This window comes from Haplochromis burtoni, unplaced genomic scaffold (assembly GCF_018398535.1).
Source record: "Haplochromis burtoni strain Fernald_Lab_line unplaced genomic scaffold, NCSU_Asbu1 Contig_21, whole genome shotgun sequence".
NCBI classification, from domain to species: Eukaryota; Metazoa; Chordata; class Actinopteri; order Cichliformes; family Cichlidae; genus Haplochromis; species Haplochromis burtoni.
In genome coordinates this window covers 1,865,849-1,891,456 of record NW_024582382.1, presented here as the reverse complement: position 1 = coordinate 1,891,456, position 25,608 = coordinate 1,865,849, and the positions used below count along the sequence as shown (strand labels likewise).

The 25,608-nt window shown below is 37.1% G+C and overlaps 1 protein-coding gene across 1 annotated transcript in view; it reads left to right on the top strand.

The window, feature by feature from the left end:
* elfn1a (extracellular leucine-rich repeat and fibronectin type III domain containing 1a) overlaps nt 1-25,608 on the top strand; it is a 77,124-nt gene that overhangs the window by 27,183 nt on the left and 24,333 nt on the right. Inside the window, exon 2 of the mRNA XM_005920289.3 lies at nt 22,981-23,061. The gene's annotated coding sequence lies outside the window, so the exon portion shown is untranslated. The remainder of the gene's footprint in view (nt 1-22,980; nt 23,062-25,608) is intronic.

Genomic DNA, 25,608 nt, shown 5'->3' with positions numbered 1-25,608 from the left:
AACATTTCCTGGCTTCAGTCATTAGAATTACAACTGACAGTTATCTAGCTCTGTCAACCAGTCAAGTTGCATGTCCATTTGTTTGTCTGTCCTTCAACATTTTAACATTTTTGATGTTTACTTAGATTAATGGAAAACTCACCCAAGGTTCAAGATTACTGTGACTTCAGGTAACACTTAGTGTACTATTTATGACAAAATGTCATGCAAACGTCCAAAACTCTTATACGTTCAGGTCAAAGTTTAAGTATAAACTGTTACGTCTTTGAAGTTTTCATTACACAAATGGTTGCAAAAGAAATCAAGTTTTCATTATGCTTTTCACATTTTATGTACCCAGTAAATAATGGGCCTGATCTTGTGAAAATTAGCACATTAAATAATAATGAAAATAATCAATATCTGCTTTACATTGATGTTGTGAACCAATAGTCAGGATTTTAAATCAGTAAATCAGCCCAACAGACAGCTATAGAGAGTGCGGTTGTTTTTTTGGTTTTACTGATGGAATCGTATCCCTCTTTGTGGTGTCTATACAGTCCAAGGGTGCAGAAATTAATGAGAGCCAAGGGGCAATTATTAAGCACTCGTGATTGGCTTAGTTGGTAAATTTCAGGCTTTTCTGATTGCATGAATCGGACGTCATGAAATCAAAGCAACCACATGGGTTGCCATTAGAGATGCAAGATATTGGTGTAAGCAGGAAACCTGCTGGTTTTGACAGCACCTGTGGATCTATTGTTCTAAAGCATCTATTAAGCGCAAGGCTACTGAAAGTGTGATTAAAAGTTGCCATGGTGATGAAAGTTACATATAGCAACTCTAGCTCTATAATCACGCTGGGCTGTTTAATGGGGCTCTCTGTCACCTATTTCTGAATCTCGGCTTGGTTAAATTTGCATATGCTCATTCAGGCAGGATGATTTAATTCAGCCCCTATGGGAGCTGCTTCAAAACCATACTGCGCTTAGGTTTTGTGTTAAAGTGCTCCTAATTAGGTCTCTGTCCTGGCACTTACTCATCAACAAAATTATCTCTGAAGTTAGTCCAATGTTTAACTCTCATGTAACAGGTCAGCAGAGATAGTCTGCCAATTCTCTTGATGAAATATGTTGTGTCTCACTGGCAAGTAACACTAGATAACTTCCTTTCAAGTCTGATATGAGCAATCTAACAACAACCTTTGTTCATACAGCAGCTGATGAGTAACCGGATGCAACTTTTTACCTGTGAACTGAGAATCCAACTGTGTAGCACAACAGGCAGGAAAGACAATGCCCGATATGCCACTTGTTGCACTGTATCTGGAATGACTGGACATATAAAACCAGTTGTTAATATCTAACTCTCCTAATGCACTTATTTCTAACACCTTAATGCATTTACACTGTGCAGTGCTCCTTCAGTGAATCAGCACACAAGCTTATGTAACAAAAACAATACAAGAATGTTTCCACTCAGGATAACTATCACATAAAAATAAATTTTCTGCTGCTTTGATCAACTTTACTGGTAGCAAAGAACTTTGACTGGCACTTAAAGAAACATTTTCTCAACCCACAAGTTCTTCTTTTAAAGTTTGTGTGCATTAGGTTATAACTCTTTCTCAGTGGGCATTATGCCAGTTCTGCCCTTTGTCAAAGATGCAGTTCATAACTCTTATGGACAACATTTTTTTGGTGCAATCAAGAGGTGTAGGATGTCCAGTGTGGTGGGCTCCAGATTTTTTGCAGTTAATGTGCTGGAGTGCTGACCTCCAGCTTGCACTAGGATGGTCTGAAGCCAAGTGCGAAGTGATCTGGGTGAGGACTCGCCATGGTTCATGACGGGATAAGGTAAATTTCCCCCACAAGTGGACGTCAAGACTGGGAGGAAGGATAGAGCAGGAAGAATGGAGCAGGGAGCATGATAGGCACCATGTGCAGTGATGCACATATTGTACCAATCTGTTCTGGCGAAAAGCGATCTGAGCTGTCCATTTACTGGTTGATCTACTTTCCTGCCCACACCTACGGTCATGACCGGTAGGTGTAGTGACCGAAATAATACGATTGTGGATGCAAGCAGCTCAAAGCTTTTTCTAAAGAATGTCTGGGGTAAAAGATTGTTTCTCTTGGCTTGTTTGGGAACGCCTCAGTATCCCCTGAGAAGAGATAGAGAAGGTGATGGGGGAGAGGGAGTTCTGGGCAGTTTTGCTTTGATGCAACCCTGACCACGATACGCAGTAAAAAGTAGATGGACGAAATAGTGGTTGGAACTGTTTCTTGTTATGTTACCTTAACATGAGTTTTTGTTAGTTAGTTTGAGCTGTACAAAACAAAACCTGTATTAATATGGCGATTTCCATAATCCTGAAAATGTATATCACACGGATAATGAATCTGTAATAAAAGCTACAACAATCCTTTGTAACATAGCCTGTGTTTTTCAGTATTCCCAAAGTCTTCTGAATCAGATGGTTGTGGACATTTTTGCAAACATCTCTCCCCAGTAGAACGATGATGTAAGCACACAGGCTTTTAGCTTGCTGGTGTGCAGCCAGGTAGAATGACATATGGCAAAGAGGCATAGGCAATGTGCTGCAAATCACACTTAGGTGAACACAATCTCTGCCTTGACTTTCAGGTTTCATAAATAATGCAAAGGAAAACATTTGGATTTCCCAGGAGTGAAGACAAATACCTTTTGAAACTCTACTTTTAAGTGCACATGTTTAAAAAAAGGAAAGGAATGAAGATATTCTTATCGACTGCAGCTACATGATAGTAGAAGACTAAGTCCAAGCATTTAGTAGAGTAGGCTGAAAATACCACTTTGCTTGTTTAACTTTGACCTCAAAAGTACAGATCTATTTTAAAACTTGACATAAATCTTATCCATGCTGGTCTCAAGGTTCAGCAGAGACAGATCAGTGGCTGGTTCAGTGACATTTGTCCAGCTGAGCACAGTTCAAATAGATTAATGATGAAGCCTAAACTAATTGATCGTGATTTCAGTTTTTTTTTACTACATAGTTAATGTAAATATTAAATTGTCTATTTTTAAACACTTTATACTGATAAGTCCGGAGAAGTCAGCTGAGCTTCAGGTGATAAAATAGTGTGATAAACAGTGTTAAAGGTGTGTAAATTATAGTCGGTGTTTGTATTGGAGATATTGTCAAATAAGAAGGATTTAGGTCCTAATCAGGACTAAATAATTATCCTCTGGTGTTTTATTTTTTCAATCAAGGGTTAAGCTTTTTGATTATTATCAATGGGGCCTTAAATTTCAGGGTAATAAATAAAGTAATGAAATAATGTATCAGTACAGAATTTAGAAAAAAAATAAAAGAGAGATTCATAAATAAATTCTGGTAATGGTGTTTTTCCTCAGGTGTTTCTTTTTTCAAGAGAGACTTCCCTGCTAAAGAGGATGGAACAGCTAAGTATGTGGATATGTGCTAAGGAGACACATTAAATAATAGATGTCTCAAATGCATTAAGTCTGACTTCATGGTGGACATCAGACTTCAGAGGGCAGTGACACTGAAAGAACCTGAGTAAGACATGTGTAAGGTTACAAACACAGAGTGCACGGTGACAACAGATAGGAGACAAGATCACTTTTCATTTAAATGAAAATACTGAGTTCTGATACACTGAAATCACACTTTTACTGCACTGTACACACTTTTAAGACTCTGAATTTTGTAATACATATGCCATTTTAATAATATGCAATATTTTTTTTAAATTAAGACTAATGTATATATTAAGGTGAGGCACCCACTAACACAGTAGCACTGAAAACAACTCATAAATAAATGAGGGCAGATGTGAAAAAGAGGGCAAAGAGACAAAAGAGGAAAGACAGAGAGAGAAAAATAAAGCTTTTCTACCTCTCACAGCTTGTGGGCTTTTGTTCGATAGCTGGTGGCTGTGAAAAGATAAGGTTTACTAATGGGGTGTTCAGGAGAATGTTTCATTTATTATGATACTTTACTAATGCGACTGTGGAGTAATATCGAGCGGCGGCGCTATTCATGCAAGCCCTGAGAGGTTTACATTGTAGAGCCTGTTACCGGTGCTTCCAAAACTGTTAGCTCTGGCAGTCACAGCCCTGAGAGGCTCTTAGGAAGCTTTAGCATAGCACCTGGAAACATTACGTCCACGGGTGTGACATAGAAGCTTTGCTCTTTTTCTCTGCATATATTTTCAGGCTATATTACTGAAATATCTACTTTACCTAACTTTGCTTACTAGCATAAGAATGTCACCACACCCACTATGTGTAATGTTTTTTAAGAGCCAATTTACACTTTCAGTGCTTTAAATATTGCTGTTTTTTGTTGTTGTTGTTGTTTTTAATTAAGACACTGGTATCTCTGAGTTTCACACTTTGGCACTGGTGCTCATGAGAGAGTGTCACTTCCAATTTTTCAAATGTGGATATTAATTCAGGACTGCTTTGCATTACGTTTGAATGCAAAATATCATTTTTCACTTGCAATATTAATGTTGTGAAGCTGCATTTTTTTCAGTTAGTGGTGGCATTTTTTTTTTTGATTAATGCCACTACAAAGTCTTTTGCCTCCTTATGTAGATTCTGTCCAGACCACTGTTTCTCCAGCACCTTCTGACAAAACTACAGTATTTGCTGCCCTTTGGTGAGAGCATATTGGTTTACACTTTAGCCAAAGATAAATCATTGGTCATGAAAAATTAGCAATATATCATGATGACACACACATACAGCCATAGAGCCACAAGAAACTACAAGGAGATCGCAAAACCAGTCACACACTGCTCCTCCTAGTACACATCAGGAATGTAACACTCAGAAATGCTGCTTCATTTCACTGGACTCTCATCAGGAATGTTTGGGTATTTTTTGATCATATTTGATTGACCACCAATCCATCTATGTTCTACTTCTAATCAATGCAGTGTTAAAGGTTTGCTGGAGCCTTTCTCAGCTGTCACTGGGCAAAAGGGAGGTCTATTGCAGGGCTAACACATGGCCAACTTTCAAATTGCCAATTAACCTAACCCATGCATGTCTTTGGACTATGGGCAGAAGGTGGTGAGTTCATGCAAGCTCCACAGAGAATGACTGCAGTCAGCTATAGGATTCAGACCAGAACCTTCTTGCTTTGAGGCAACAGTGCTAATCACTGCACTGGAGTGCTGCCAGATTGACCAGCTATCATAATAAATAGCTACACATTTTTCTTAACACTATTACGTGATTCAAATATGAATCATATATCCTACTCTCAGCATATGGACACCACTGACTGCAACAAGAAAGTGATTTTCTGGGCTTTTAAATATGAAATGAAAACATGAAATTTAAGATGTGTTAATTTAAAACTCAAGGCCAAGATGATAAAGATACTGTACTGTATAGACATGTAATACGTAATACACATTAAGTATTAAATATGTAGTAGTTGGTATGTTGAAAGACTTCTAGATTCACTTTTGGTTTGAGATGGTATTTGTTATTTTCAGTTGCAATCTCTGAAATAAAAGCTTTCCAACTGTTGTTTTCTGGGATATTTCTATTTCAACATTTAATGCACTGAGCAAGCCACCATGCTCTCTACCTAGTTTTGATCTGAAGCCAAAAAGCAAATGAGAAAGAGCAGCATTGTTGCTGCAGTGCTTAGCATTGTGATATATTACCTCATCAGTGAACATTTCTCCTGGCTCTCTCCTGATACTTACGCATTGTAGTCGACTTTATTATTTTGTCAAGTTACCATCTCTGATGTTGGTGTGGCAGAGTTTCTGTAGGAGCCATTAAGCAACACAGATAGTTTATTATGAAGAAACCTTTAAATGCAATGAGATAGAAAATTATCCTTGTAAATGGGGTGGGTAATTTTATTTAATTTATTTTAAGAATTTGATAATATTAGATATTATGAGGTGGGGATGGGAAGCTATACTTTTTGCTCTTCTGACAGTTTAAAGCTTATATACCACAGGCAATGGAAAGATCAGTCATTTTTACTTCCATAATGTAAGGGAGATTAAAAATGAGGTATATCCTAGAGAGTATCGAAGACAATACAATCAAAACACGTGAAACTGATATATAAAAGCCTACCACACAGCAGATAATCAACAAGAAGGAATGCATGCAGACACTGGACAACACCAACCCAGAGGTGTTCTGGAAGCAGAGAAAAAAATTGAAGCTCAGGAACACAGCCAGCACAAACAGATGTTGGAAAATGTACCAAAATCCAATAAAAACACAAAAAACTGCTAGAAAAGGTCAACTTAACCAAATCATTGCTAATTTGTAAGAGGCCTGCATGCAAGATAACAAATTAAGATCAAAAAGACATTTAAAAGAAAGGCAAATGCATTAGCTAGAAAACCACAGTGCAACACAAATGCAGACAAAAGTCAAGAGCCTGACCAATTTGATCAAACTCTGGCCTCGGAAGTCACAAGAATATAATACGTGGTTCAACAAGTAGGCTCAAAACAAGCAATTTACAAGGGAAACAATAGAATAGAAAGCATCACAAATAAGCTCAAAGACTATAAATTGCATCTTTCTGCTTTGATTCAGTTCCGACACACTGCATCTGTAATAGGAAACAGCAAAGGAAGCAAATCGAACCTTGAAATGCAACTTAATGTACTTAACATGCAGTTCTCTATTGATAACTAGAATCTCATTTTTTAGACTGACAGATGAACCGGCAAGTCTGACTGCTACTGAAAGCCAGTCTGAGATGCTATTGTTCTAAGTCAATTTGTGTCCAAGGTCAAAGTATGGTACAAAAAATCCCACTTCTGTTCCCCTTTCTTACTACCAATCAAGCCCTATTAGATCGCAAACCCTTTTGGGAGGGGAAACAAGATCAAGAAGAAATGAGAGAAGAATTGGAAAAGGGAGGGGAAATGGGTCTGCTTTTGTACTTCAGCATTAGTAATGAGACATTAGCCTTAGCATACATAGAGCCCCAAGATAACCCAAGTAACTAAACCTTTGATTGCAAATTATAGATGTCACAGTTTTATTCACTGTTTTAATACACTGAAATATATTAAATATCAGAGAATTGATAGTATACTATGATACCTAAAAATGAATTAGTTGTAGGGATGTCCTATAGTACGTTGTTAATGTATTCTTTCATTTTTTGTTACCTTTTCTATTTTTTAAAACACAAAAAACAATACATATTTTTTATAAAGAAAATGACCAAACATGTTTTGGTCTTCTAACTCATCAACACACACAGTGGAACATTAGGCCAGTGCAAAATTCATTTGCCCTGTGATCTCACCCCAACCGGTCGCAGCAGATGGCCGCCCCTCCCTGAGCCTGGTTCTGCCGGAGGTTTCTTCCTGTTAAAAGGGAGTTTTTCCTTCCCACTGTCGCCAAAGTGCTTGCTCATAGGGGGTCATATGATTGTTGGGTTTTTCTCTGTATCTATGAAGCGCCTTGAGGCGACTTTTGTTGTGATTTGGCGCTATATAAATAAAATTGAATTGAATTGAATTGAATTGCTAATAGTGTCCAGAATTAGAACAAGAATTAGTGAAACTGTAAAAAACAAAGACGAAAGATTAAATAGAAACTCCTTTTGTCATGCAGAGATACAAACTTACTGAGAATCTTCATAGTGAGATTGAACCTTAAGCTTTAGGTGCACATGCTGTAGGCCAGTGCCTATAATTTAGTTAGTTTAATCTTCATATCACAGTAGAATTTGTCTTCATTTTTGAGAGTAAATACTGTGTCACTTTGTTATATAGAACACATATTCTATAGTGACCTTTGAGTCAAATTTAAGATGTTTTTTCAAACTATTTGAATGTAAGTCCTTTTTACTTGAAGATTTTCAAACCAAGCTTTTTACTTTATATTAGTGGTGTCCGTTAAAATTACGTTAATGCCATAACCGTATTAATGCGGCAAATCTTTGTTAGCGAGTTAGAGCGGATCACCCCGTGCATGGGGCTGCACGGCGCTAAGGCGTTAACGAACTAACCATGCTAATGCGTTGACGCACAGGCAATCCGTGTTAATGCGGTTATGCCGTTAACATCATTTTAACGAGATGACGCTGACAGCTCTACTTTATATACGTTATTCATTCAACAATTTCTTAATTTTTGACACTTGCTGTGTACTCAAGATATATAATGTCAATATTTAAAAATAAATATGAGATAAATATGGAAATATAAATGTCCATCCATCCATCCATCCATCTTCTTCCGCTTATCTGGAGCCGGGTCGCGGGGGCAGCAGCCTAAGCAGAGAAGCCCAGACCTCCCTCTCCCCAGCCACCTCCTCTAGCTTATCCGGGGGAACACCAAGGCATTCCCAGGCCAGCCGAGAGATATAATTTCTCCAGCGTGTCCTGGGTCTGCCCTGGCGCCTCCTCCCGGCACCAGGGCAGACTGGCGCTGGGACTGGCGCCGGGTGTTCACGGAACACCCAGGTGTTCCGTGAACACCTCACCCGGAACACCTGGGTGAGGTGTTCCGGGCATATCCCAGGTGTTCTGGGATATGCCCGGAACACCTCACCCAGGAAGCGCCCAGGAGGCATCCTGGGGAAATATAAATGTTTAATGCCAAAATTATAATATTCAAAGAAAAAGGATGTAATGTTTCTACATGACCAGCACCAAATCCATAAATCTTCTGTGTAATTTTATGAATACAATGAACTGCAGGTCATACAAAATCAAGCACCTAATCATGAAGTCTGCCACTGCAAACATTTGGCTCACTCTAAAGAGGTCACTAAAATCCAGTGTGGTACTGTCATCAATATTTAAATATTTAAAACAAAACTGACGCGAACATCAGCTCGCCTGACGTAAACTCCCCATGATGGTATTTGAACAAGTCAGATTATGAAATTTCTCCTGTCCTATATATTTTACAGTCAGTTGTAATGTAGTATTATTACAAAATAGAAGCATTCAGTGGCAGACTAAGTAGGGGGCAGGGTTGCCAAGTACTAAGGCACATGTGTAAAAGTCACCAATGCACTGCTGACTCAGTAACTGGAGAGTTCCAAACTTCTTCTGACATTAACATCAGCACATAAACTGTGTGCCAGGAGCTTTATGGCGTGGGTTTCCATGGCTGAACAGTTTCTCTGTGCAAATTTTAGCTGACTCAGTGGTTTTTGCTAATATAGTATATGCAGTAATATCTTACTGACTGTGCTTTTACTGACTGTGAAGCACTACGGTCAACTTTGTTCTTTTTAATGTGTGCTATATAAATAAATTTTGATTTGATTTGATCTTAAAGTTATGCACAGTAAAAGCCCCGGTAAGCCACCATTTAGGATTCTTCTTAGCACACGCTAACCAAGCTACATTTAAAAAGAATTTCAGCTAAATGAAGGACAAGCAATGACAAACCTAATGACGAATTTCTGGAGAAAAAAGGAGACAAAATATTGGCTGGTTTGTTCAGTAATGTGCTGTATGCTATCTTTATGTTAGATCGTAAACTCTTTTTGAAAGGGAAACGAGATCAAGAAGAGATGAGAGAGTATCTATATGAGACACTGTTGATTTTAAAGCAATTTCCATTAAGATATGAGGTAATGCTCTATCAAAAGCATAAATCAATGATTTTTTAAAATTCACATTCTCCGCTGCAATGCAGAAAACTGGTCAAATTCATCCCATATCATGATTGTTCATAATCAATTACTTTGAAACCAAGCACACCATTGTTTTTCTTGTGACATTACCAATAAGTTTGGTGTGTCACATGGCCCTTTTACTATTGAAAAAACAAAAGTTGTATCCAAGATGGCCGACTTCTAAATGACCACCATGGTCACCACCCATCTTGAAGAGTTTGCCCCCTCACGTATACTAATGTGCCACAAACAGGACTTTAATATCACCAACCATTCCCATGTTATTACGGTGTATCCATATAAATGGCCCACCCTGTACTATAATTATTTTAAAACATGCATTGACCTGAACAACATCGACCACACGAGTTGCATAAAAATGAAAATTGCTGTGAAATTTTAGCTTCATAAATAATATGTTTTATCATATCTTATATATGTTTTTAAAAATCAGTTCATTGATCCACTTTAGGCTTTTTTGTCACACACTGAAATCTGAGGCAATTTTTAACATGAGTATGTCAAAAACTATTAAAGATACATAAAAGATTATCTGAATTTTGCTGAGTATTCCTTTGATAAAATATGAAAACTTCCACACTCCTTGAGTTGTGTAATTCAACAACATATCATTCAGAAATCTTCAGTGCAATTTAAAAGATTTTTTTACTCTGCGCTCAAATATGCGACTTTGCATAGATGTTAGACTTTTTTCTTTTATTTAGTAAGCTCATCATCAGACATTTTTTAATGCATCTGATGTATCAGATCCGTTGCAGATCCGGATTCATTTTGATGGTAAGAAAGAAAAGTGAATTTATTTATTTTTTCTTTTTGCCACAGACTTTGAAAAAATGGTTTGACAGTGGGTAGACAGACTATTTTCAAATATATATATATATATATAATATATATATAATATAATAATATATATATATATATCATATATATAATTATATATATATATATATATATATATATATATAATATATATATATATATTCATATATATATATATTAATATATATTGAAAAAGTAAAAATATATGATGCTAAGATTTCACTGGAATTATTATAAATATTAAAATTTCCTGTCATAACATTTTAATGGGATGGAATGGCCCACAGTCATTCTACAAGTGTTGATTAAGGAAACAGGAATTTGGAGGCACTGTTCTCATTTGTGCTGCCAACCTAAAATGCAGTAATATCATTAAGTTGATAAATTTCCCATAAAGATAACTTTTACATTAATGTGTCGTCATATATGAGGTTGTAGCAGTGATGGTTAAAATCTTAAATAAAATAGTTTTGCTCCTTTGCGGTACCCTGTAAATTGAACCATGAAATGTAACACCAGTTTCTGCGCAAGGCTTTTAAAGACAACAATACCTGTACATGCATGTTTCTCAAGTTACTTTCTACTCATTGTATTATAGATGATGTTCCTTCGTTATCCCTTTTTAATTATTCAGATCATTTACAGGTGCAAATTACAGCAACTCATCTCTCATGTTGCAGTAAAAGTGAAGTGGCCAAAACGTCAGTTTGATGTAATTTTCATAATCCAAATTAATTTTTCTACATTTTTTTTTAGATATTTTTGTTGGGATTTTTGAAATAGAAAGCAAACCTTTTCAGGCAAGTCCGCTGAGTCATGACAATTCATCCTCACAGCCACTGACATTAGTGTCTTAGCGGCTACAGAGTAAAGGTAGCGCTTTGCACTGTGATTTATTGAGTGGCCCCACTGCAGAGGGAAGTGGAGGGAGAATAAAGTGCTCTCACCTGAAAAGTGAGGCTCACTTTGGTCAGAGAGATTTTTTTTTTTTTCCAGAGGCTTCACTGCTCACATTACTGTAAAAAGAGCCACCGAGGTCTGAATGATTCCATATTCATGAGTGGATTAATGAACAGTTGCAGGAATCGTGTCTGCGGCAGTAAATTAATTCTCAACATTTATCAGTGTTGAATATATGAATGGACAAGAACAAGTGTGCAGGAGGCTAAAGCGCTGACTATTTGCACTAAATAATGAACAGAGAGGGAATGTTTGCATCTTTCTCCTGCATGTTCAGATGAGTGCCTGGGATTTGACCCTGTAAACTGCTTGAACATACTCTTCTTCTTGGGTTTACAGATTTGTGCTATTGTAAGTTTCTGTGTTAACATATGTACAGTGCAGTCCATGAATCCAACACTTTCTGTGCATGTTGAGTTTTAGAAGTTCATGTCCCAGATTTAACATATTTTATCACTCCCATATAGTGAAACCTTCAATATGAGTAGGTTATAGCATAAAAATAAACATGAGTAAAAGGATTTTATGGCAGTCGGTCATCTTGACAACTTCTACAAACAACTTGAGGGCCTTTTTTTCTGGCTTTTACATCTTCAGTCCTCTAAGTCTCCTCTGATCCCATCAATTAAACTGCAGGCCTCTCTTTATAGAGGGCTTATGACTTTCGTCCTTTGCACAGACAAGGTTGCACAGAGCCTCCACATAACTTGACTGAGTCGTTCACAGTAAATTGATATGAGTGTAAATTTTATTATATTGAATGTAATGTACAGTTACTATTAAAAGAATATTAGCAATACATCAGTTTCATTAAAAGTCAAATACAATTTAAATGCTGGGATTAAACTAACTAGATTAAGCTGAATTTTTCATTTTAGCACAATGTTAAGCATGTCTACATCATAAAGTCAAGATATGTGCTTCCTTTGCTGTGTCTCAAACAACAACATTGCCAGGACATATATAGGAAATATATCTATTAATAGTATTAATATTATTAATATTAATTTGATGTAAATGCCTCAGTCCAAAGATCAGTCTTAGACAGGCCGCCATGCTCACCATACTATCCAAAATGTAATACAATTAAATTTAAAAAAAAAAAAAAAGAAGGTTGGGTTGTGCCTTAACTTACCTTGTCAGGTACTAGTAAGTGAGTGGCAACGCTCCTGACTTGATCTTCCTGGAAAACCCTTCCAGTCAGTAAAAAGAATTTCACCATCAACTCAAGGAAAGTCTCTATGTGGTCATCCCCACCCTACAAATCCTAAACCAACTCACACTCACATCTCATCTCATTTTCTGATGTAACTAATAAGGATGGGGATTAATAACAAATCCAATTCCATTATTCCATTATCATTATCACTTATTGATTCGATTCTCATTGGGATCTTATTTGCTCTCCTTTGAGAGTCACCACCATTGCCACCAGTATACCGAAGAGATTAGATTGGTGGAAATTGCATGCTGCGTGTTCAAATGTTTGTGCATGTGAGGGGTATGTCCCTTCTTTGGTGTGATCAGTGTCATGGTCGTTAGTCAGAAACCTGCAATGTATTATACAGATTACACAGAACACTTTTTGAAGCAATGCATTACATTACATTACTTTTTTGAATCTCTATAAAATGACCTGAAATGCATCGTCTTATAATTGCCATTTAACAAAATAAACCTCAGGCTACAGTTCCACACACCAACACAAATCCCTATCCAAGTGAGGAAACACATATGATCTTTCTCTAAATCTTTAGGTATGAACATAAAGCTGAAAGCACAAAGCAAAGATGAAAACCAGCACAAAAGAAACTGGCACAATGGTTTTACTTTAGAAACATGTGCAGATAGAAATGGAGGCTGCAGCCTGACTGTCACTGTCTTTGTTAGCCACTGCCACTGTCTGGCTGCTGGACTGGGGTTTGTATTCACTCAGCTTACTTCACTCTCGGCTCTTTGCTAGCTTAGCGTTAGCATTTAGTATGTGCAGGTGCTTACAAAGAGCTGAAGTTGTGTTGCTAGCATAATGCAGCTGTTTCTGTCCTGGATGCAGTTTTTATTTTACCATCAAGCTTTTGTCCTTTTGTGCTATAAAAATATTATTAATTTCTGAATCCACCCTGTAGACTGCACCACTGTTTTCCGCCTCTGGCACGGGAACTAAAATCAACTGACTTTAGTGCGAGTGCAAGAACTGATAAGTGGTATCGATAGGCAAGCAGACTAACGATTCCAAGAAATTGAAATACTTTGAACCGGTTCTCTACAAGAATTGGGAAGAATGAAAAGAATAAATTTTGTTAGATTCACATACTAGTTTGAGTCTCCCAAACACAGCAAAAAAATCAATTTTATGTGGACAAACAGAGTCCTTAAGCAAGGAAATTGCAAAAGTGGCTGCATTATAGATCAGAAAAGCCTTGGTATGCATTTACATTGTAAAAAGCCTTGTTTTTTAAAAAGTGACTCATCCATAATCGTGGGAGGTTGTGGCCAAACTACGCAAACATCTTTTTAAATCAGACCTATGTGTTAATTTTCCACTGATGATATCAATTACACTGATTAACGCTTAGAGAAAATTGTGGGAAGCTTCACGGACATCCTTTGTAAACCAGTAAATCTCAGTTTGAAATCAGGTTTAATGATGGCCCTGATAACAGGACTCAAATTAATGCTTAAGCTGCCCATTTGTTCTGGTGTTGAACTTGACTGAATTCTTGCTGTAGTTCAGGCGATGTCCTTCAGCTTTGCCTAGTAGAAGTGAAGGACAATGTGTCACTGCAACATCAATGCTCCATTGCATCATATCTTTCCCGATGTCCTCAGTGTTTACTCATGGGCATTTTAGAGAGGATTCACATGAAAAAACTTTTCTGCTGTCTTTGTCATGGATGGCCAGTTCTGTGGTTATGAAAGGATGCATAGATTCTCTTGTTGGTATTTTTCTTTTACTGTTGTCTTTTAGAAATATTTACTTTTAATACTGCTGAACAGGAACACCATACAGTATATGTTTTACGTGACTCCAACTGAACAATGCAGGATGACTCTTTTCTTTTCCTTAAAAGAGCTTCTGTGCATTAGTCCGGTCTCAGCGTGCACATCTCTCTAACTGTTCTTCTCAAACAATCTAAGAATACCAAATGCCCTCTTTAGCTGGTCCTGCCCTGAAGAAAATCTGCTAAAAGCAATAAAAGCAACAGTGTAAGACCACATAGAGCCCCTGCTATACTTGTCATCCTTATCATTCTACCCCACTTATTCCAGATAATAACAAATTATTCGCCATGCCACTCAAGAAATCCTGCTTTTGCCAAGAATAAAAGTCATTATGGTGCTTCACAAGATGTCCTTGATGAACAATCCTCGAGAGCAAAAACAGACATGGGAGTACATTAATGTCTTCATCACATGCATGTGTAAAGGCCACTCTTCATCACACCACTCTGCCACTCTGTTATTCATTCATCACTATGCAGGGTTGCCCTGGAAGCATGGACGAAGAAACTACGAGACAAAGATCAGACATTAAATGAATGACTTCTCCAGAAAAACAAAACAGCCCCAGAGTTTGTGCCACTTAATAGCTTTTCTGCTTTTGTACCCTAGGGTCCAGTCTACGCACAGAGCACAGAGATGGCTTTAACAAAAGATTATGAATGTACCTCTGAAACCAAGTGTCAACAGTAGGGTGTCTTTAAATATGGCAAAGGTTAAGTGCACAGCTTGTTTAGGTTAAAGCAACACAGGAGGTAGTGCACATATTTTAAAACAGTTTTATACAATATACAGTAATACAGACAAGAGGTACTCTGTTATAAGATACTGAAAGTGAGGTTAAACTATTTAAAATCTTAAATTCCACTAAGCATTTTGCTATTAGGCCTACTCTACTGAAAGTTGTCTCGACTGAGATGTCAAAACTACATGCAAGCAAGCTAGGATGGAGGATTTGAAATTTATACTTCCTCTCTAAATATAGAGAGGAAAGTTTAGGGTCTCTGCCTGCCCACTCTTGCTTGTTTCTAACTTTTGACACTCTGAAAGGCTTGGGCTAACTGATTTAACTGATATTAGTTAATACATGGTTGAATAAATACTAAATACTAAACTGATATTAGAATTTACAAAGAGCTAATCAGGGACAAAATTATTAGGTGAACTAGTGAAGCAAAATAAAGAGAGGGCATTGTAACGTTCTGAGAGGAGAATATCCAGGGATCTTTTGCTCGGCAAAATGTTACCACCTCCTCTTTTATAAAGAATATGCCTAAACTTAATAAATAAACACAAATTGCAAAGTTATTACCAAGATAAAACAATGTATTTAGTCTAATTTGCCTGTCTAAGAAATATTCCTCAATTAAATCTAAGGTTTTATGTATGAGGATTTCAAATAGCAGTGTTTCTATACCCTTTCTGCCTCTGTGTAAGTAAGCAGCAGCCAGGCACAACTATTATAAGATCATTCCTCATCATCAATGATGTTAGAGAAGCAACTGTTGCTGTCCATTATTCTGGGAAGGGTTATAAGGCTATTTCCAAACAATAAGGTGAGAAAGAGTATCCATGACAGAAGAATTTTTTTAAAAAAATGAAGAGGTTTGCCTCTTGAAAGCCTCTTCTTTCTAAAGAGAAGATGGCAGCACAGCTTAGTTTTCCAAAGTTGCATCCAAAGAACCCACAAGCCACAGGCCTGGACACCTTGCAGTCAGTGACCCGTCCAGGAACACTTTTTCTCTAGAGTCAGTGATCATACTGATAATACTAAATGGTTTTGTTTCACAGGCATGCATTTGTTTCCAAATTATTACCCCCAGTTTCTAGCCAGTTATTACAATACATAAATTTACCGTCATTAAATTTAATTAAAGGTCTTATTACTCAGCTATAACCATTGTTGTTACACGATAACATTAGAATCTTATTTGGCCATTACTTTGGTGATTAAGTGGTAATCATTTCCTTCTTCCATATTATTATCTTCTTATTGCCTCCTGGTTACCTCACTAATACCACACTATTAGAAAGCTGTAATAGTTTAGCAAACAACTACAACCTGACAGAAAGTTTAGGTTTCATCTGTTGTAATTTTAAAACATACAAATTCACGTAAAACCTAAAAACAATAAACTATAAATAAATGTGTTTGAACTGTAAAATTCTATAACCAAAATTTAGTGTCACGCATTCATGTTGTACTTTACAGATTTTCTTAGTTGTCCAATTGACTATTTTTAAATCACAGTTACACAGTTTCCAAAATAAAAAGAAAGTCAATTTTTTGTTTGCTCTTGAAAACTTTTTAGAATTTTTAGACAGCTGTCTACAGTTTGAACAAATATTAGTTTACTGTATATGGCTTTGTGAGCAAATCGGGTCATGTTTCTTTTAGCTGCACAGTTTCACTATCCATTATACACCAGAAGATTTTAATTGTGTATGATTATTCTAAAAGGGGCGGCCTGCTCAGATTAATATTTAAGCCTTCAGCTGCCTGGAAAAGATGCAAAAGAGGACAGATGTGGTGTAAATGCTGGTTCTTTCCCTGTTGCATTGCAAGGAGCAGCGTTAGACGTGACGGCGGTGACATCTGTGGCTAAAGGAATAGGAGAAACAGAACAACTGCCTTCACTGTTATATACAATTCCACTTTGTAGTCTTATGTTTAATTCCTCTTGTTTAGTTCTGTGAAGTGCTGCATTATTTTTCTTTTTGTTGTTACTTTAGTCTGTGTACTGTATTATTTAAAGGCTGGCTGGATTATTTTTGTTCTCTCTCCATACATGCAAATGTACATGCTCTTTGTCTTTACAAACTAATAATGCCTTAAGCCTTTTGACTGGTACTTATATAGCGCTTTTCTACTCTACTTGAGCACTCATTCATAGCTAAGTGCTTTCTTTCTAACATTCAAACACATTCACACTCCGATGTATGCATCTTTGAATGCCAATCAATAAAATCAAATCAAATCAAATCAAATCAAATCATCTTGCACAATATAGGATAGGATAGGTAGCATGCAGACTGGAGCAGCCAGGGATCAAACCACCATGTACTAATTAGCAGACGAACGGCTCTACCGCCAACATTGGAAATCATCATTTGAATAATGTTACTTTTGACACATAAAAGAGGACAATTCTCCCTAGAAAAGTTATTGTCAAGTGCACTGTCCAATATTAGCAAAAACATGTGGGACAATAATTTTTCAATTAAAAATGAGAAATGCCTTCTAGACTCGATCATTGGACAAAGAAAATGTAAATATTTCAAATATTAAATATGCATAAACCCACCCTGGTTTACATATTGCCAAAGGACCTTTTGATTTTTGTCGCAATAATGTATTCACTGACACAAAAACAGACAGATTAATTAAAAGTTTTAGGATTTGAAGGGAAATGCATCTTCGGAGCTGACAACTTCAAAAATCTTGCGAGAAATGCACCAAAGCATTTAAGAAAAACTGTAAGCAGCAAAGCCATGTTCTATTTTCTGTAAACCCATTACAACATCATTATAGTGGCTCTAGACAGCATGCCATGCTACTTTAATATTGAATGAGTGAGGGAACAGCACACCAACATCTTGCTTTCATGAAGCTATCAGGAAACCCATTCTGTCTCCAAATGTGTTTTTTACTGTAGATAGGGGTTGAGGGCACAGTAAGTATGCCTGTCTATTTTTAGAAATGCAATTTCAAAGTTTTCTGTCTTCATACACATGCACATGGGCCAGTTTTTAAATGAAAGGATGAATTTCCATGTGTGTGTGTGTGTGTGTGTGTGTGTGTGTGTGTGTGTGTGTGCGTGCGTGCGTGCTTTACGTGTGTGTGTGTTTTTGCTTTGCTTATGGCTTGTTTGTAGTTTTAACAGGTAGCAAATACTTTCCTCTGTAGAGGAAACGAGCTGTGAAACTTTCCACTTCCTTACCTTTAGGCTTAAATGGGACTTAGTAACTGAGATATAAAATCTAGAAATCACCTCCCAAGTATTACCAGACAATATGTAAATTTAATGACTTCACCCTCTAGTTCAGTTATTTCATGGTAGGTTGGAAAGCTTGGCTATAGTGTAATCACCTGAATTTAGATTTGCACACAGCCTCAGGTGATGGTTTCCTGCACTCGTTTTTTTTAGTTCCCACTTGCCCAACACCAACACAGTCAGGAAGCTTAACTAAATGGACTCACAGTGCAGTGTTCATGAAACACCTCCTATCACACAGTCTCTTTCTACATCAGAGTGGAAGTTTTAAAGAGCAGCGATACTTTTAGCTAGTCTGCTTCTCACTGCAGGGCTGTTGCTTGTGACTGCGTTGGGCTACAAAGATGGGTTGTGCCTCCTCCACCCTACCTGGGATGCTTTTAAGAGTAACTAAATTATCTCAGCGCTTGCTGAATGACAGCTCTGGAAGTACATAACAGAAAAATGTATTTACCAGCATAACCTTGTCATCTTATCAAAATAAAAAAAATGTCTTGATGTAATAAAAGGAAATGTGACTCATAGTAATTCCTGTGTACAGTTTTTGAAAAGCAAGACTCCTGTCACATCTTAACACCTCTCACAAGCTCAGAGTGAGATCTGGCCATTAACCAGTAGTAGTAAATGTGTTATATTACAAGACAAAATAACCTTATCAGAACTGTCAGTCTATGCAGCTTGACTTTATAATCATGAACAATTAAGAACTTGAATTTTTTATAACATGGTCCATGTTTTTAAGTTGATCTTCACAAAACTATTTCATTTTCATTCGTTTTAATATATTTTCAAGTTGTATGCCATACATAGCTGTCTACAGCTAAAGGTACTAAGGTCAATACTTTTCTAAGGACATGTTCTCTAAATTGCAGATGGTTGTAGCTGCCACCTGATGCCCACAGGGTTCATCCAGGAATGGAACATTTGAGACGACTCTCTTGAGGCAGAGCAAGAGCTGAAATCATGTCTTTATGGAAACACTCTGGACTGGCCAGAGTAACAGCTACATGCAGTTAATTCGAACCAGTTTAATTTTCAGAGTTGCTCCACTGAAGGTGGACTCAAAAGTTAAAGTAACATTTATAACTTTTTAATGCAGTTTTTTTTATTAGAATTGTGAAAATGTGTATGAGAATATAAATGTTAAAATTAGCCCCATGCCACACTGGGCTAGTGACTGGTCAGCGAACATCTGGCAATTGGGTCACGAGTGAAAAATGGGTTAAGGTGAAACTGGTGAGCCTTTTGAGATGTCGGCTGAAGCAGAGAGGGACAACTTTTTTACTTTGAAGGTCAATGGACTCCTTTTCTGCCACTTTTTCAAGTCTTACCACTGGCAGGAAGCAGGTGTTTGCAGACAAGTTGCTGTCTTCCATGCTAAATATGGGCAACCATGGCAATCTGCTACTGACCAAATCACAAAGAGGTACCATCTTTCCAGTACAACACATTTTCCCCCAGTGACCAGAGGTTGCCAGTGGGTTATCAGGGAGTCACGATCTGCTCTTTAGGCTTCTGTGACTGAGCTGAATCAGACATCAAACACCCTACCACTTCTCCTATACAAAGCAAACCCCTAACCTAAACCAACCAAGCGTTTCCAGACAAAAGAACCTGGAGGATTTCCTTTTGTGTGAATTTATTCTCCCACCAAGGTCTTTGTCACTGAGGTCACTGACAAACATGGAGCTGCTCATCAGGAAGCGTTTGTACACTTTGTAATCAGACTGTAAAACTAAATGTTAAAGAATGCCTAGCAGCTTCCAGCCATTGTGGCCTCCTATGATTTAACAGTGAGATGAGCTGAGGTGGTGCTGATGGTGGATTACAATAACAGGGCTTACTGTTGCTGACATTAAGGGCCATGATACATTATGTCTGATGTTGCCATTGTGAATTAATATATAAATCATAGAACTGAGTTCTTGATGTTCAAGGAGCATAGAGACATCACCCAGTTGGAGAATCTATAACCGTTTTCTGGGTCATTCCTTGTTCTTTTATGTATTACAAATTCAGAATATTATTTATTATCTCTCTACTGTCTCTTTTTTAGTGCTAATGTGGAGACCTTTCTCTGCAAACCACTTAAGGCATTCATTTTGCTGCTATTGCACAGAAACAACAAGATTATTTGTATTTTTACAAAAGAAGAAGAGGGAAGCAGTTGGAACTTGACTTGTCATTTTTTCTTTATATGTCAGACTGCAAACAGTAGGAGAATCTCTCCAAGCATTAAAAAGTATTTTTATTTTACAGCTTTCACTTAAGAGAGTAATAGTACAAATAAAATGAAATTACATGAAACATCATTTATACACAATATCATACAGCACTCTTTTATTGTGACAAGTCTTTCTTTGTCTTAAAAGCATAAATCATTTCATGATTTTATTTTCATTGAAACTGTATGAGTCATCTCGGAAAAAGTTGACATGGAACAGAAACAAATGGCAATGATTTAAATTCTGAACAGTTGCGTCACGCTGTGGTCGATAGCAAGCTATTTTTGTACTCATATCCATGTGTGCTCCTCTGCACGTCAGCAGCTGAGAAAAATCAGTCAGATTGGTGCCAATGCTCAACCTTCCAACACTCTGGGTCAGCATCCTGGAGATATGCCAGAAAATCCAGCTTCTCGCGACCATATGGGGTCTGCTTCTCTTCACCACCTCCGCACCTCCCCTCCTTCATCCCTACCTCCAGGGCTGCCACCTGACAAATCTTCAAATATATCTTCTTGCATAAAAAGCAAGAAAAAAGTAAAGACAATAAGACTTTCTGTTAACAACAAGGAGGAATATTACTTTGCATCCCAACATTTAAGTCTAGATGGGAAAATTATTTAAAATTAATACATATATGATGAAAACTTGACATTTATGGCACAATTTACTTTATTAAGTAACCTGTTATTAGTGCAATGGTTCAATCTTTGATATTAACAAGAATAACAATGGAGGTTGGAGGTTTAAATGAAAATATCTAGATTTTTAATTATTTTGCATTTTTTTTAAATACAAGACTTTGTCTTTAACAAAGAATTGTAGGTGGTCTTGTTGCAAAACTTTTTTAAACAATTCACTGCAGAAACAAAACAAAAACTAGTTATTTGCATATCTTGTTCCTTGCCAGCTTCATGGCAGGTGCCAACACGACAAACTATCTTTATCCAATGCGCAAAACATTCATGAAGAATAATTATTGTCTTCCATATAATGAGCATCTCTTTGAACTGAATTCCCTCGCGGAGTGACATTCGGTGCATATCTAATTTGTGGTGATGAAGCCAGTGTGCGTGTGTGAATGTATTTGAGAGCGAATTCTTGAGCTACCTGACTGTTAGAGCCCAGTGTAGGGAAAATGTTCCCTATTGGTTGAAAGATGGCAGCAGGGGCAGCTGCAGGACTGACCCTGCCAAGGACGGAGAGCTTCCCATGCCTGTTCAATGCCATAAAATGGGTCATTGAACAGCTAAATGGAGTCATTATGATGAGTAATTAAAAGAATACGGCTAAAGACTCCCAAATTCCCCTTTTCTCTTGGTTCCGCTGCTTTTTGTGTTGTCATGGGTCTTTGCTGAAAGGCAGCTGTCTTGGGCCACTTTAACTATCACCCCTTTCACTGGAATGCAAATAGCAGCCTCCACCACTAATTGGATCACATTATCTATTGTCCTCTCATAGACTGAAAATCTAGCCATTTTGCCGTTTTCCATAACTGATTGTTGGAGATTTGATTTTTCCAGTGCTTTTCATTTGACCCAACATGTTATACACTCTGAATCACAAGAGATGAGAACAAAGAATTGTTTGCTTAGAGTAAAAAGAGTAACATGAATACTGAGTGTAAATGTCATTTAGAGCTTGCTTATGTAGATATTAATATTTATGTAAGTGTGAAAATTGCAGCCTTGTATTGCGAACAGAGAAATATACCAGCACGGATGAGGCATGGACAAAGGATGAAGAAATTGTGTTTTCCTTCTGTTTTGATTATTGCAGCGAATACAAAGCGTGGCTTTCTTTTGAGTGTAAAGCTTTTCTTTCTCTTTATTTTAACTTCCAATAAAAATGCATGAATTTGTGCACAAGTTGCCTTCCCCTGGGCAATGTGTGTAGAATATTCTGTTTTGCTTTATAGGCAGTCATTAAGACGATGGGGGAGGGGGTGGAGGGTGATGTTTGATTAATTAGTGAGCCTAAGTTCGGCAAGACCGGAAACTGAAACAGAGGATTTCATTAGCTTGTGCTTGTTAGATAAGGTTAATGAGGTAGTTCTAATTCTTGACGAAAAGAAAATACATATATTCATGCAGCTGAATTCATTTTGGAGACTATAAGCCAAATGAAGGTGAACAAGCACGGGGGGTGTTATTATTGTTTGTTTGTTTTGTTTTTTTTTATTCATGATTCATTGAGAATGGTATCCATGGATTCTATTAAGATGTTGGCTTAAGGTTAAATGGTTGACATACTGACATAAAAAATAAATTTTATGAACCTCTTTGTTGAAATTGAAATATTTACATGATTCTCTTTCAATTATTGTTCCTCAGTTGACATCTGCAGACATCTGTATTGCTGGAGGACACCAGGGATGCTTTCCCTCGCTGAGGATTTCAACCTAGACTACAGTGGTAAGTGTAGGTGTTTGGTACAGTCTCACATAGCTTGAGTCAACTCGAGCGCTGCATGAGCAATCACCTCCTAAGAGGATAACAGGCAATCCATCGCTAATCCACCGGTCAATATGCATGACAAGAACAGTACAGTAGCAAAGACAAACTACTCAGAGGACATGTCATTCTGAGAGTGGACAACTCTTTTACCATTTCACCATCTCAATTTTTTTAAATTAATTATCTTTTTTCAAAAATATGGACCCGAAATATCCGTACTTGATTACTCTCGCTCTTTCTGCCTTTCTGGCTATATCTATATATCTATATGTCTGTGAAGGTTCTCAGTCATCCAGGTCATCGTAGTCAAAGGAGCTTGCAAAGAAAAGCATCTGGACTTCTTTAAGTTGCTTGAAGACGTTTCACCTCTCATCTGAGAAGCTTCTTCAGTTCTAAGGTCAAATGGTGGAGAGTCCCAGATTTAGGTTTAAATCTGGGACTCCCCACCATTAAAGCTGGAAGTCTGTAAACCATGGTAGAGGCTCTGTCAGGGTTTGGTGCTGGATTTTAGTCAGTGGTGTTGGGGATCTTGTCAAAATTCACTGAATTATGACCAGAGAAGTACCATCATATTTTGACCCACCATGTAATACCATCTGCATCAGCATGACAATGATCCCAAGAACACTGCCAATGCAGTTAACCCTTTAAAGCCGGTCGGAGCGGACACGCTCCATTTTGCGTAACTATTTTTAAATCCTGGTAGCACTGCAACCACGTAAGTTAGCGTAATAATTTTTTTTGCATATGAAACCGGAGGAGTTGTACTTACATCTTATGCCATCAGCTTGTCCTAGGTCACAGTTTCCTTCCACATATAGCTTTTCAAAAACTGCATAAAAAGCACAGAAACACGCTTTGCCGATCCGATCAGCTGTTTGTAACACTTCCTATGTCCATCAGCGTGAACTATCGCATGTCCGGCATGACCTGCCCGAAACCGGAAGTGACATCATTTTGCGGAAATGTGGATTTTTACCATCGTGGCCTCATGAGCCTATACTTGTGTTTTTAAAAGTTTATTTGACTTTATGACTTTCTGTGTCGTTTCTGGGATGCTGAGGACTCATATTGCACTGCTGGAAATATTTTATTTTGATGCATATGCTGTTATTTTGCAAATTTGCACTATAATATATTTTTTCGTTTTTCCTGCAGTATATGAAAATTGGTGTATCTCAAAAATAAAACTATGAAGACACTTAAAATAAATTTCCTTTGGTGGGAAACTAGTTTGTGCAACTTTTTTGTATTTACAGTTTTGAGGGATAAGCCTCTTAAATTTCTCTAACTAGAAATATATGTAAAAAAAACAAAAACGATTTCAAATTTTTTGTAGTTTATTGAACTTTTTTGCAATTTACGTAATTACTATGCACTTAATGCAGACATATTATTAAAATTTGGGCTATAATGGTTGTATTGATGTATAGCAACTTGAAATGCTCCAAAAAATGGCTCCACAGCATGTAAAAATATACTATAAGCTCTGGCGGACTTGGTTCTATGGTAGGTCTTAAAGGGTTAAACATAAAATAGAAAAACACATAATAGAACACTGTAATTCATGAATTCACATCCCCAATATGGACTTCAACATTACTGAGGCAATGTGGGATTATCTTAAAAGAGAACAGAACAAAAGTCAGACAACTTTCAAAGAAGAGCTTTGAAATGACCTTCAAGCAGCCTGTAGAACTATTATTGAAGAATACTTGAAGAAGTTACAAAGAAACTTATTTAAGAAAGTTTAGGCTGTGCTGAATAATAAAGGTCGTCATAGCGATATCATAGGGAATGTTGACTTTCAGGCTTGTTAGAGGTACACAAATTGTGTTTTGCTGTATAGTTTCAAGTATATCTGCAGATGTGAAGGGTGGCTCAAAACCTTTGCATAGTAGTATATCCTATATTAACACTGCATTAAAATAAATACATTAAAATGGACAGGGCCTTGAAGAAGTATGGTCAGTGGCCTTATACCTCAACGTCCACTTTCTACGTCCCATTGCTTCATATTCATGGGACAAAGCCATATTTGAACTCATTTAAATAAAATACCTTATCACAATGTTGCTGTTTTTTAATAATATATTCAGTGAATCTAGACAGACCAGCAGATACAAACACCTGCCAAAATACTAGAAACAGCCTTTGTTATAGTACACACCCAGACAAACACACACACACACCAGCCTGGTTGTTGCAGTGGATAATAATTTATCATCGCAAAAATGGGAATGAAAATATCTACAGTCTGATAACAGTGATACTGTATCACACTATTGATTAGAGTTGTTTTACCTCATACTGTATAATCTTATGGTTTTCCCCTACTGGGACCTTTTTTCTTTTTTTTACTTTGTTTATCACAATCCTACTGGAGAAGCATTTTTGCAACCTCACTTATGTTATACTGAATAGAAAGTCTTACTGAAGATGGTGATTTTCATGATCACAGTATACGTTTCTGACATTTTTCTGACCGTTTTAAAGGTATAATTT